The sequence below is a fragment of the Mobula hypostoma genome, chromosome 28 (genome assembly GCF_963921235.1).
Source record: "Mobula hypostoma chromosome 28, sMobHyp1.1, whole genome shotgun sequence".
NCBI classification, from domain to species: Eukaryota; Metazoa; Chordata; class Chondrichthyes; order Myliobatiformes; family Myliobatidae; genus Mobula; species Mobula hypostoma.
In genome coordinates, this window is record NC_086124.1 from 18343397 (window position 1) to 18357771 (window position 14375).

General features: G+C 42.8%; 1 protein-coding gene across 2 annotated transcripts in view; it reads right to left on the minus strand.

Moving 5' to 3' along the window:
* The window catches only part of LOC134338839 (immunoglobulin superfamily member 1-like), an 83800-nt gene extending 69634 nt beyond the window's left edge, over positions 1-14166 (minus strand). Inside the window, exons 1-2 of one of the 2 annotated variants that reach the window (XM_063034975.1) lie at positions 13894-14166; positions 11569-11791 (exon numbers count right to left, since the gene is read on the minus strand). The gene's annotated coding sequence lies outside the window, so the exon portion shown is untranslated. The remainder of the gene's footprint in view (positions 1-11568; positions 11792-13893) is intronic. The other variant, XM_063034974.1, reaches the window with a different exon arrangement.
* Between the last annotated feature and the right edge of the window lie 209 nt (positions 14167-14375).

The window sequence follows — 14375 nt, forward strand, 5'->3', positions numbered from 1 at the left end:
CTCCACACTATCCATAACACCCCAAATCTTTGTGTCATCAGCAAATTTTCTAACCCGTCCCTCCACTTCCTCAGCCAGTCATTCATAAAAATCACGAAGCGTAGGGTTCCCGGAACAGATCCCTGAGGCACACTTCTGGTCACTGATCTCCATGCAGAGCATGACCCGTCTACAACCACACTTTGCTATCCATGTGCAAGCCAGTTCTGGATCCACAAAGCAATATGCCCTTGGATCCCATGCCTCCTTACTTTCTGAATAAGCCTTGCATGGGGTACCTTATGAAATGCCTTGCTAAAATCCATATTCACTATATCTACTACTCCACCTCCATCAATGTATTTCGTCACATCCTCAAAAAATTCAATCTGGCTCGTAAGGCACGACCTGCCTTTGACAAAGCCATGCTGACTATCCCAAAACATACTATGCCTCTCCAAATGTTCATAAATGCTGCATATCAGGTTCTTCTCCATCAACTTACCAACCATTGAAGTAAGACTCACTGGTCTATAAATTCCTGGGCTATCTCTACTCTCTTTCTCGAATAAGGGAACAACATCCTCAACCCTCCAATCCTCCGGAACATTTCCCGTCCCCATTGATGATGCAAAGTTCAACGCCAGAGGCTCAGCAATCTCCTTACTTGCCTACCACAGCAGCCTGGCGTACATCTCGTCCGGTCCCGGTGACTTATACAACTTGATACTTTCCTAAAACTCCAGCACATTCTCTTCCTTAATATCTACGAGCTGAAGGTTTTTAGTCTGCTGTACGTGATCCCTACAATCCCCAAGATCCTTTTCCGTAGTGAAAATTCAGTAAGTTTCAATGAGATCCCCTCCCCCTCCCCACCACATATTCTCAAAAATCCACTGAGTGCAGGCTCAAAGCTACTAACCTCTCCTCATATGATGACACCTTCATTGCTGGCATCATTCCCGTTAACCTCTTACCGATGTTTTTCACTGACAACATACCTTTTCCAAGATATGGGGCCTAAAACTGTTGATAATATCCCAAGTGCGGCGTGAGTAGTGTCCTATAAAGCCTCAAATGTTATCTTCTTATTATTCATTATATTCTAGTCCCCTTGAAATGAATGTATTTCATTCGTCACATTGCATTTGCGTTCTTTACCATAGGCTCGAACTGTAAATTAACTTTCTGCGTCATTTGCACGAGAATTTCAAAGTCGTTTTGCACCTCTGGTTTCTGAATTTTTCGCAATTAATTTAACATCTGCCCTTGGTTCCTTTTACGGAAAATCATTACAATACATCTTCCAACACTGTATTCTATCTGCCACTTTTTGCCCATTATTCCAATTTATCTAATTCATTCTGTAATGGAATTGCTTCCTCAGCACTACCTACCCCTCCATCTATCTTCGTCTCTCCTGCAAACTTTGCCACAATACCATCATTTCCATTATCTAAATCATTGACTAACAATGTGAAAAGTAGCGGTCCTAATAATCGCACCTGAGGAGGACCACCAGTCACAGGAAAACAACCAGTAAAGGCCCTCTTTATTCCCAATCGCTGCCTCCTGCTTGTCATTCATTCCTTTACGCATACTATAATCTCTTTCCTGTAATACCATGGGATTTTATCTTGTTAAGCAGCCTTCTAAATTTCATTTAAATGGCATCTACTGCCTCTCTTTTGTCCACCCTGTTTGTTACCTCCTCCCAGAGCTCTATAGGGATTTGTCAGGCAAGATTTCCCATCAAAGAAACCCTGATGACTTTGACTTCTGTTATCATTATTCTCCAAATACCCTGAAACCTCATCTTTAAAAATGGACTCCAACACTTTCCCAGCAGCTGAGATAAGGCGAACAGGCCTATAATTTCGTTTCTTTTACCTTCTTCCTTTTTGAAGAATGGAGTAACATTTGAAATTCTTCAGTTCTACGGAACCAAGCCAGAATCAAGTGATTCTTGGAGATGGTAAGCAAAGGATCTTCAGCAACCTATTTCAGTACGTTGGGATGTAGTTCTGGTCCGAGTGACCTATCTACCCTAAGACCTTCCAGTCTGCCGAGCACGTTTTACTTTGAAACAGCAATGGCACTCACTCCTTTTCCCTGACACTCATGGATATCTGGCACAAAGCTAATGCCTTCCACAGTGAAGTCTGAAGCAAAGTACTTACTTAACTTATCCTCTATGTCTTTGTTCCCCATTGCTACCTCACCAGCATAATTTTCCAGTGATTCAATAATAATGCTCACCTCCCTTTTAACCTTTATATAACTGAAAAAAATATTTTAGTATTCTAGTTTATATAATTGGATAATTTGCCCTCATATTTAACCTTTTCCATTCTTGTGCTGTTTTACTTGTCTTTTGCTGGATTTTGAAATCTTCCCAATTATCCAACTTCTCACTCACTTTTGCAACATTATATGACATTTCCTTAGCTTTTATGCAGACCTTAACTTCTCTTGCTAGCCACGGTTGTGTACCCCTGTCATTTGATAATTTCTTCTTTAACGTGACGCATCTATCCCGCACCTTGTGAAATGTTCCCAGAAATTTCAGCCACCTCTGCTCTGCCGTCATCCCCACCAGAATCCCCTTCAAAATCACCTGTGCAATCTCATCACTCAGGTAAATTTTTGTTTAGGGGAAATTCCCTAATAAAATCAGGACTATTACTCAACACCCGATCTAGGAATGGCTTTCCACTAGTAGGCTCATGCAAAACCTGCTCTAAAAATCCACCTGGGAGGCACTCAACAAATTCCCTATCTTGAGATCTGCCACCACCTTGATTTTTCCAATCGTCTTACATGTTGAGGCCGCTCATTAGTATTGCAATATTACACTTATTAAATGCCTTTTCCAACACCCTTTGCAATCTCAACTTCACATATCGACTACTATCCGGAGGCCCACAAGTGATTCCCATAATGTTTCTTAACTCCACCGACAAGGATTTGACATTCTCGGACCCTATGTCACCACTTTCTAAAGATGTAATTCCATCTCTTACCAACAGAGATACACCACCGCCTTCGCCTTCCTACTTACAGTTTCGATACAAACAATGTCCTTGCATAGTAAGCTACCAACTATGGTGGTCTTTCAGCCAGGAGTCGGTGATGCCCACAATGTTATACCGACCTGTCTCTTACTGATCCAAGAGCTCATCAACCTTATTCCAAATACTACTTGCATTGAAATACAGCAACTTTAATCCTTCATTCTTCAGCTTTTTAAATTTTGCATCTGTGGTGCAATTGAACTGCTTGCACTGTCTTCATTTGTACCCGACCATTCACCTGTCCTTCCTTACATTAATATTACACCCATCATCTACTTGTACTCCTGCTAGCTTATCCTCAACTCTATCATAATGGTTGCCACCCTCATGCCATATTAGGTTAAACCACTCCCGAGAGTTTTAGCAATTCTGCCGGCAAGGATATTTGTCCCCCTCAGATTCAAGCGCAACCCATCTCTGCTGTACAGGTCACTCCCGGCCCAGAAGAGGTCCCAATGATTCAGAAATCTGAATCCCTGCCCCCGGTACAATTCTTCAGCCACGCATTTATATTACACCTCATTCTATTTCTTTCCTCACTGTCGCGTAGCACAGGCACCAATACCGAAAATGCCACCCTTGAAGTCCTGCTTATCCCTGACCAACTCACCAACATCCTGTTTTCAGGATTTCCTCCCTTATTAACCTATGTCATTGGTACCAATAGGTACCACAACTTTTGTCTGCCCACCCGCCCTATTCAGGATATTGTGCACGCGTTCTGAACCCAACTCGGACCCTATCACCAGCGTGGCAAGCTAACATCCGTGTTTCTCTTTCGGATCCCTATAGTAACCAACTGGCCCCCTAACTATAGGGTATACGAGAACTGCTACCTTCCTCTTTAGTTCCTTACCCTTTTGAGCCACAGGGCCAGAATCACTGCCAGAAGAAAAGGCTGCTGTTGCTTCCCCAGGTAGGTCGTTCCCCCCAGTAGTAGCAAAGATGGAGTAGTTATACTTGTGGGGGACGGCCACAGTTATGTTCTCTACCATTTGACGTTTTTTTATTCCCTGTCTTGAAAGTTACCCATTTTTTTCTGTCTCCTTTGGAGTGACTATCCGTTGATTGCTCCTGGCTATCATCTCCTCACTTTTCTTAACATGGCGAAGATATGGTCATCGGGGAGGCATGAAATCATCTCGAAAGAAGGTATGCTCTAGCGAAATAAGAGGTCTAACATTTAAGAATAACGGACGGGTAATATAATTCGTATATGGGGTAGTGAATCTCTCGAGGGTGTCATCTAATATATTTAGGATGCTGATAGATACATGATTCAACAATCGACTACTTAACAGATATACTAGACGGCAGAGAAGAGCATTTAAGACCAGCACTACTCAGCCAATGGAATCTTGTATGACAGTGCAGGCTAGAAGAGCCTCGTGACGTAAAGCTATTTTCTTACATACGGTTTGTTACCCCTTCCTAATAATATTACACTGACTAGTCCTTTCTTTCTTTCTTTTTTGTCTTGTCGTTTGCATCCCATATTCTGTAAATACTAGCAACACACATAAAAGTTGCTGGTGAACGCAGCAGGCCAGGCAGCATCTCTAGGAAGAGGTACAGTCGACGTTTCAGGCCGAGACCCTTCGTCAGGACTAACTGAAGGAAGAGTGAGTCACACTTCCTTCAGTTAGTCCTGACGAAGGGTCTCGGCCTGAAACGTCGACTGTACCTCTTCCTAGAGATGCTGCCTGGCCTGCTGCGTTCACCAGCAACTTTTATGTGTGTTGCTTGAATTTCCAGCATCTGCAGAATTCCTGTTGTTTTCTGTAAATACTATTTCGTTTTGGTCGGAGACATTCTAATGTTCTATAATCATTGTAATATAGCACCGACGCTGTCCCGTCAGCTGTCAGCTCACGTTGTAAGCTCAGGCCATCTACACCTGAACTTATTCTCCAGCATCAACCGGAGCCATAGAAACACAGAAACATAGAAAACCTATTGCAAATTTCTGGCACTACGTCCACAATACTGTGCCGAACATGTACTTACTGAGAAATTACACCAGGTTACCCATAGCACTTATTTTACTATGCTTCATGTACCTACCCTGGAGTCTCTTGAAATGCCCTATCGTATCCGCCTCCACCATCGTTGCCTGCAGCGCACTCCGCATACTCAACACTCTCTGTATAAAAAATTTACCACTGACAACTCCTCTGTACATCCTTCCAAGCAGCTTAAAACTGTTCCCATTCCTGTTAGCCATTTCAGACCTGGGAAAAAGCCTCTGTCTAACCACACGATGAATGCCTGTCATCATCTTGTACACCTCCATCAGGTCACCTCTCATCCTCCACAGCTCCAAGGAGAAAAGGCCGAGTTCAGTCAACCTACTTTCAAAGGAATGCCTCCCAATCCAGGCAGCATCCTTGCAAATCTCCTCAGCAGACTTTCGATAGTTTCCATAGCCTTCCTGTAGTGAGCTGAGCAGTAATCAGAACAGTATTCCAAGTAGAGCTGACCAGGGGCCCATGCAGCTGTAACATTCGTCTCTCAAAATCAATTCCAGGGTTGATGAAGGCCAATGCACCGCATGCCTTCTTAACCACAGAGTCAACCTGCACAGCAGCTTTGAGTGTCCGATGGACTCTGTCACCAAGGTCACTCTGTTCCTCCACACTGCCAAGTGTCTTACCATTAGTACGATATTCTGCCATCACATTTGACCTACCAAAATGAACCGCCTTACACTTATCTGAGGTGTACTCAATCTGCCACTTCGCAGCCCAATTTTGTACTGGGCTTCTCAGCCCAGTTACCTCTGACAGCCCTCCACACTATCCACAACACCCCCAACCTTTGTATCATCAGCAAATTTACTAACCCATCCCTCCACTTCCTTATACAGGTCATTTATAAATATCACGAGGAGAATGGGTCCGAGAACAGATCCGTGATGCACACCACTGGTTACGGGCCTCCATGCAGAATATGACCCGTCTACTCCCACTCTTTGCCTTCTGTGAGAAAGCCAATTCTGGATCCCTAAAGCAAGGTCCCTTTGGATCTTATGCCTGCTGTCTTTCTCAATAAGTCTTCCATGGGAAGTCTTATCAAATGCCTTTCTAAAATCCATTTACACTGTATCTACTGCTCAGGCTTCATCAATGTGTTTAGTCACATCCTCAAAAAAGTTCAGTCAGGCTCGTAAGGCACGACCTGCCTTTCACAAAGCCATGCTGACTATTCCTAATCAAATTATGCCTTTGGAAATGTTCGTAAATCCTGCCTCTCAGGATCTTTTCCATAAACTTACCAACCACTGAAGTAAGACTCACTGCTCTATAATTCACTGGCTAGCTCTATTCCCTTGCTTGAATAAGGAAACAACATCTGCAACCCTCTCGCCCTCCGGACCATTTCTCGACCCCATTGATGACGCAAAGATCATTGCCAGCGGCTCAATAATCTCCTCCCTCGCCTCCTACAGTAGCCTGGGGTTCATCTCATCCGGTTCCGGAGACTTATCCAAATTGATGCTTTCCAAAAAGCTCCAGAACATCCTTTTCCTTAATGGCTATATGCTTAATCTTTTCAATCCGCTGTGTCATCTCTACAATCGCCAAGATCCTTTTCGGTAGTGAATACTGAAGCAAAGTATCCATTAAGAATATCTGCTCTCTCCTCTGGTTCCATACACACTCTTCCACTATCATAATTGATTGTTCCTGCTCTCTCACGTCTTATCCCTCTTGCTCTTCACATACTTGTAGAATTCCTTGGGGTTTTCCTTAATCCCTTTCCAATGCTATGATAAAGGAGATAGAATTTTGATCACTATCTCCAAATTGCTCTCCCACTGAGGGACCCGACACCTGACCAGATTCGTTTCCCAATTCCACATATTGTGTCAGGAAACTTTCCTGAACACACCGAACAAACTCTACCGCATCTAAGTACCTTGTTCTAGGGAGATGCCAATCAATATTTGAAAATTAAAATCTCCCACCACGACACCCTGTCATTAGTACACCTTTCCAGAATCTGTGCCCTTACCTGCTTCTCGATGACCCTGTTACTATTGGGTGGTCTATAAAAAATATACCCAGTAGATTTATTGATCCTTTCCTGTTTCTAACTGCTACCCACTGAGACGCAGTAGAAAATCCCTCCATGACTTCCTCCTTTTCCGCAGCCGTCACGCTATCGCTGATCATCAGTGCCATACCCGCACCTCTTTTGCCCCTCTGCCTGTCCTTTCTGAAACATCAATAGCCTGGCACTCTAAGTAACCGTTCCTCCCCTTGAACCATCCATGTCTCTGTAATGGCCACAACATCATAGCAGGAATTACTGATCCACGCTCTAAGCACATCGGCTTTGTTCATGAAGCTTCTTGCATTAAAATAGACACATCTCCAACCATCGGTCTGAGAGCATCCCGTCTCTATCACCTTCCTATCCTCCTTCTCGCACTGCGTCCAACCTTTCTCTATTTGTGAGCCAACAGTCCCTTCCTCCGTCCCTTCCGTTAGGTTCCCATCACCCTGCAATTCTAATTTAAACTCCCCCCAATAGCCTTGGCAAATCTACCTGCCAGGATATTGGATCCCCTCGGGTTCAAGGGAAACCCGTCCTTTTTGTAAAGGTCCCGCCTGCCCCAAAAGAAGCTTCAGTGATCAAGAACTTTGAATCCCTGCTCCCGAGATTACTACCTTGCAGCTCCTCCTTCTCAACATCCTTCCTAGCTCTCTGTAGTCTGTGTTCAGGACTCCCTTCTTTTTCCTACCTATATCGTTGGTACTCATGTGTAACACGACCTCTGGCTGTTCACCTTCCCACTTCAGGATATGACGGACGCGATCAGAAGCATGGCACCTGGGAGGCAATCTATCATCCGCGTTTCTTTCCTGCGTCCACAAAATCGCCTATCTAACTCCCTAACTCTAGTGTCCCCTGTTCCTGCTGTCCTCTTCCTTTTCCTACCGTTCTGAGCCACACGATCAGCCTCTATGCCAGAGGCACGGCCGCTGTTGCTTCCCCCAGGTAGGACGACACGCACCTCCCCCCCCCCCCCCGACAGTAGTACTCAAACAGGAGTAATTGTTAAGGGGCCAACTATTGGGGCACTCTCTAGTACCTGACTCTTGCCCTTTCCTTTCCTAATTGTCTCCCGAGGTTCCGGTGTGACTACTTGCCTATATCTCCTCTTTAGCACCTCCTCACTTTCCCTAACCAGACGCAGGTCATCGAGCTGAAGCGCCAGTTCCTTAACACGGTCCCTAAGGAGCTGCAACTCGACGCACCTGGCGCAGATGAGGCCTTCCGGGAGGCTGGGAGTCTCCAGGACTTCCCACATCTGATATCCAGTAACCAGAACCCCAGCCTCACAGACATACTTCCGGTTTCTTTTCTTCACAGGTAACTTACCTCGCTTCAACCCGTTATCGCCGACGCCCCGTTGGGCCAAAGCCCTCCTACTCTGTTTCCTTCCAATCTGTCCCACGCCCCACACACCTGCTCTGTAAAGCAGTCTCCTTTCAAACTCCTCTCCCTGATTTAACTTGCTGACGTCCACGCGTTTGCGTAGTCATCGTCGGCCAAACTACTGAAAAAAAATCTCTCTGTTTTTAAACTCGTCGCGCCGGTCGAACTTCCGGACGACCACGCGCTTCCGGAGTCATCCTTCGATCATACCAGTCACTCACTGGTATTTTCAAGGGCTCATGTAAATGTTACCAGGGTAACTCCGTTAAACTCTCTCTTCAAAGTTTGAAGCAGATAATAAAAGAAGTCCCGTAAGACAAGCACGGGAGTAGTCCAATCGGGCAAGCAAACTGCACCGCCCACTTAGAAGTATCATGACTGACGTGCACCAGGATTTAAATTTTCTTCTGTGTTAGTTGATTATGGCCCTGGAATTCTCGCTCATTCAGATACTCTAACCGATCATCCAACAATCTACATACCTTCTACATTCATCACACTCCTAGAGAAGAAAGGACTACGCATCAATGTTTTAAATGTCATCTATGTTTTCTTGAAGTAATGAAGCCCCTTCCACATTAGGTATATCACTCTATTTTCATGAACATTCTCCCCGGCCATTAGCTATCTGAACTGCCAATAAATCGATGACCAAAACCAGCTTATTTCCTTAAGAAAATGCGGGACTTACTTTTACAATTCATAGTACTGAAGCCATTACTGAGTCGCGGCTGGAGGAAGGTAGTAGTAGCTGGGTGATGAATGTCTAAGGTTACACGTAAAATCACAGGGATAGGAAGATAGGCAGAGGGGGTGGTGTGGCTCTATTGGTAAAGAATGGCATCAAATCACTAGAAAGATGTGACATACGATCGGAAGATGTTGATTCCTAAGAAACTGCAAGGGTAAAAGGATGTTGATGGCAGTTTTATACAGGCCTCCCAACAGTGGCTGGGAGGTGGACCACCGGTTACAACAAGAAATAGAAAAGACGAATCAGAAGGGCAATGTTATGGTAGTCAGTGGAGATTTGAACATGCAGGTCCACAGGGAAAATCAGATTGCTAATGTATCTGAAGCGACTGAGTTTGTTGAATACCTAAGAGATAGCATTTTAGTGCACTTTGTCGTTAAGCCTACAAGGGGATCACATACAGTATAGTGGATTGGATGTTATGTAATGAACTGCAGGCGATTAGGGAGCTTAAAGTAAAATAAAAGAACCCTTAAGAACCTGTGATCAGAGTATGATTGTGTTCAACTTGAAATCAGATAGGGTGTAAGCATATTCTGACGTGGTATTATTTCAGTGGAGTAAGGGAAAATTCATTGGTATGAGAGGAGTTGGCAAAAGTAAATTGGTAGAAGCTGCTGGCAGGAATGTGAAGAACATCCGTGTTCCAAAAATGAAGAAATAATCAATTGTCAAAATAGTACAACAGTGGCTGGCAAGAAAAGTCAAAGCTATTTTAAAAGCAAACGAAAGGGCATACAAAGCAAAGCAAAGATTAGTGGGAAGATAGAGTAGTGGGAAGTTTTTAAAAACCTACAACGAGCAACTAAAATTTCCTTAGAAGGGAAAAGATGAAATATGAAAACAAACTAACAAATAATATCAAAGTGGATAGTAAAAATTTTTCTCAAGTATGCTAAAAAGAAAGCAGAAATGATAATGGATTTAGGACCACTAGAAAATGAGGCAGGAGAACTACTAACGGGAAACAAGGAGATGACTGATGAACTAAATGAGTATTTTGTGTCAGTTTTCACTGTAGAAGACAATAGTAGTATGCCTGATGTTGCAGAGTGTAAAGGAAGAGAAGTGGATTGGGTTACTGTTACAAGTCAGATGGTGCTCAAAAAGCTGAAAGATCTAAAGGTACACGAGTCACCCGTACCAGAGGAACTGCACCCCAGGGTTCTGAAAGCGGTAGCGTTACAGATTGTGGTGGCATTAGAAATGACTTTCAAACCTCATTGCCTCTGGCATGGTGTCAGAGAACTGGAATATTGCAAATGTTATTCCATTCCTTAAGAAAGGAGGAAAGCAACAGAAAGGAAACTATAGGCCAGTTAGCCTTACCTCAGTCTCTGGAATATGTTAGAGTCCATTATTAAGGATGAGTTGATGGAGTACTTGGTGAAACAGCACAAAATAGGACAAATTCAGCATCTTAGAAACGATGTGCTGGCATTGGAGAAGGTCCAAAGCTGGTTCACAAGCATGATTTCAGGAATGAAAGCGTTATCATACGAGGAATGTTTGATGGCTCCGGGTCTGTACTCGCTGGAATTCAAAAGAATGAGCGGGGATCTCATTGAAACATTTCGAATGCTGAAAGACCTGGACAGAGTAGATGTGGAAGGTTGTTTCCCGTGCTGGGACAGTCTTGGACAAGTGAGCAGAACCTCGGGATAGAGGGGTGCCCTTTCATAACAGAGATGTGAAGAAATTTCTTTTGCCAAAAGATTGTGAATTTGTGGAACTGGTTACTAGAACCGGCTGTGGAGGCCAGGTCGTTGGGTTTATTTAAGGCAGAGATGGATAGGCTCTTTAATGGATAAAGCATCAAATTTTACAGGGAGAAGGCCAGGTCCCTAGATTGAGGGGGAGGTAAATTATACATCTGCCATGATTGAATGGCGCAGCAGACTCGATGAGCCAGATGGCCCAATTCTGCTCCTATGACTATGGTCCTGTGTGTCTAAAACAGCAAATTTCATATGAAATAAGTAAGTGCTAATAAATCGGATTCTGATTCTGTTAGTGATAATACCGTAACATTCGCACACTCGGCCTTCTTAGCGGGTTTAATATAATTCAATAAGATGACCCGCAAATTCTACGATCCAGTGTATTCCATCCCAACTTCACCAACCTCTCACGCTAGAGTGCCCATCTCATTCAAGGAACGGGCCAAGTGTGTATTTTTACCTTTGCATCCAATGAATAAGTTTCCAAAACACTCTACAGAATTCCAAACGTGAGTTCGTCTTCATCTGCAATTAATCATATTTATATACGCTATTTATAAACTACACCTATGGAGCAATAAAGATCAATATGCACCTTTGCTTTCTTAACTATGCGTAACGCACGCATGAAGATATTCTGTGTTTCATACACAAGAACATTAGGATTCCACTGTACGTCATCTTTGCACAAATGTTCATCATTTATTCAATGAGTGTAAACCACTTTCTGAACGTGACCTCGTCAAGATAAAGTCGATTGTTATATCCAGAAAAAAAGTAACTTTGAGAATATTTTCGTATACTGGTAGCACCTGAGCCTGAAACAAGAAGTATGAAACTTGGTCAATGCCTCCGAATACCAGGAAGTTGCACATTATAGCAAATGAAAATCTCTATAATTATGGAATTTTGACGAATATCTGATATCTTCCAGCGTTATTTATTTTCTACAATCTTCAGCTACGAGAAATCATGAAAAAATGCATGCAAGTTCTGAAAATATTAGCGTACTACATGAGGACGAAAACAAGCATCAGTTATGTTTACCCGCCATTTTAGTTACAGGCATCCATGGGTTAATTCCCGAAAACTGATGTGGATAGCAAACCACGCTATAGACTGCTGCAACTCTCCACCCCACCTTTAACGTTTTGGAAAGCAAATAAGCCTGTACATGTCCATCGTTTCCATGTTGAAATTGATGTTGTGAGTGCAATATTAGTCGGTGATCTATTAACATTTTTTGAGTTACAGAGGAAAGAGTCACGCTAGCAGTGCCCTAAACCTCAACTCCAATTAGTTCTGGTACACGTTGTTCAAAATCTGGGGAGAGACACGCGTCAGAATCTCAGATGTCACCAGCATTTGTTTGTCAAACCTTAGCTCTGAGATAAGTAAACATGGCTATCGAGATCGTAGGGCCATAAATCAAAGTCCATGATTGCGGTGCTATTAGGAGGTCCAATGTAACTTTTTCTTCAGAAAAATTACTGATAGAAATGCCCGTTGCCCGAAACGAAGCGAGATGCTCTACATTCATTATTATATGGTTTAGCATTACTAATTAATTTCGACCAAGTGAAAAATGTGGGGGAAAGTTGTAAGCCCAGAGGGAGTTTTGGCCTAAATGAAAGCAACATAAAGATGGCGGTAATGGGGAAATAAATATCTACGATGCAGCGATCTTCAGCCATTTTTTTACACAAGTGGCCCTGGAAAGACTGGAAAAATCTTTTGACGACTTTCAGATTTATCGAGCTCTGGGTCAATTGCTACATCTGCAGTACGCGTACCAAAAGCCTAGAAACCGAGAATGTACAGATAGGACGAATAGGGAAGGAAGTTTTCATTAATTAGAGACACTTATGCGAATGTGACAATATGATTAGTAAGTTCGTAGATGAAACGGACATTGACGATTATCAGGATGGCCGTGTGTCACTGGATGATGTTGAATAATTGGCAAAGTAATAAATACTGGAGCATTGTAGTAAGTTGATATCAGCCACAATGACATCAACTGTTGAGTAGATATAGTACTAGCACGGAAAGTATTCGACATCAAAGGACTCAAAGTAGATAAGTTATTGCTATCTCATTTGAAAGCTGGGGAACAGAAACATACAGTGCGTGTGTGCATGTGTCTGTATGTGTGTGTATGTGTGTGTGTGTGTGTGTGTATGTGTGTGTGTGTGTGTGTGTGTGTGTGTGTATGTGTGTGTGTGTGTGTGTGTGTGTGTGTGTGTGCGCGTGTGAGAGAGAGAGAGAGAGAGATGTATAAGGTATGTTCTTCTTAAAAGGCTGGGCGAGGATTTCTTTCTTAATTAATGCCTTATCCCTCTTTGATGATCAGCGTGAGAAACCTACGTAGAGCACAGACAGGGAAAGAAAAGGATAGAGTGATAGAAAGATAGAAAAGGACAAAGATACAGAGGAATAGGCACTTCATGAACGTTTCGTAGCAGAACCTTGACAAAGTACACCTGGTAAACATACATTGTTTGTAGACTTCAAAGTGCTATCGATCTCAGTAAACAGAATTCTCGGTGGGCCAGACTGAAAACGAACAGAGTCCATGTATTTCGACATTAACTAAATAACCAAATCCACAAGCCACAGACTTCAGGCTAAATAATTAAATCGTGCAAAGGTTACGTTCTATAAATTCTCATCCGTTCTGATATATCTAGCACTATGCATACCTATATCGAACTCCATCTTGAACAGTGCGATTTAACTCAATGTCTTCTTGTCCATCGGAAAAACAATACTTTGAAACGTTCGTTTTAACACCACTTGCATGAAGTACTTGATGAAACATTCAATATTAAAGACGCACGTACGGTATTGTAAACTATAATTTCACAAGGTTGTAACAATAACCCGAGTTTACAAAACCGTCAACTATATATAATCTTACCTTGTTACGTCTTCTTCTTCCACCAGGAAAATCGTGGTGGTGACTTAATTACTCTGTACACTTACTTCGCTGTAGTTGCATGTGTCGCGTACGATAAGCAACCACTTATGCGCATGCACATTAATAGTTAATCGATTCATGTTACGCTCATTCTCTAGATTACGAAACACTCTTTTTTCTGTTGTTCCGAATTCGCCTTAACCGTCCCTAAAGCAAAGCCAAAAACCCTTCAAATTTGTATCCAATAGCAGTGCGATCCAGGAACAGCTTCTTCCCCTTTGTCACCGATTCCTAAATGGACAATGAAACAATTAACACCAGTTCACTTTTTAAATATTTATTGTTTCTGTTTTTGCACGATTTTTAACCTGTTCAATATACAAATACTGTAATTGATTTACTTATTTATATTTTTGCTTTTGATTCTTCTGTATTCTGTATTGCATTGAACTACTGCTGCTAAGTAAACAAATTGCGTGACA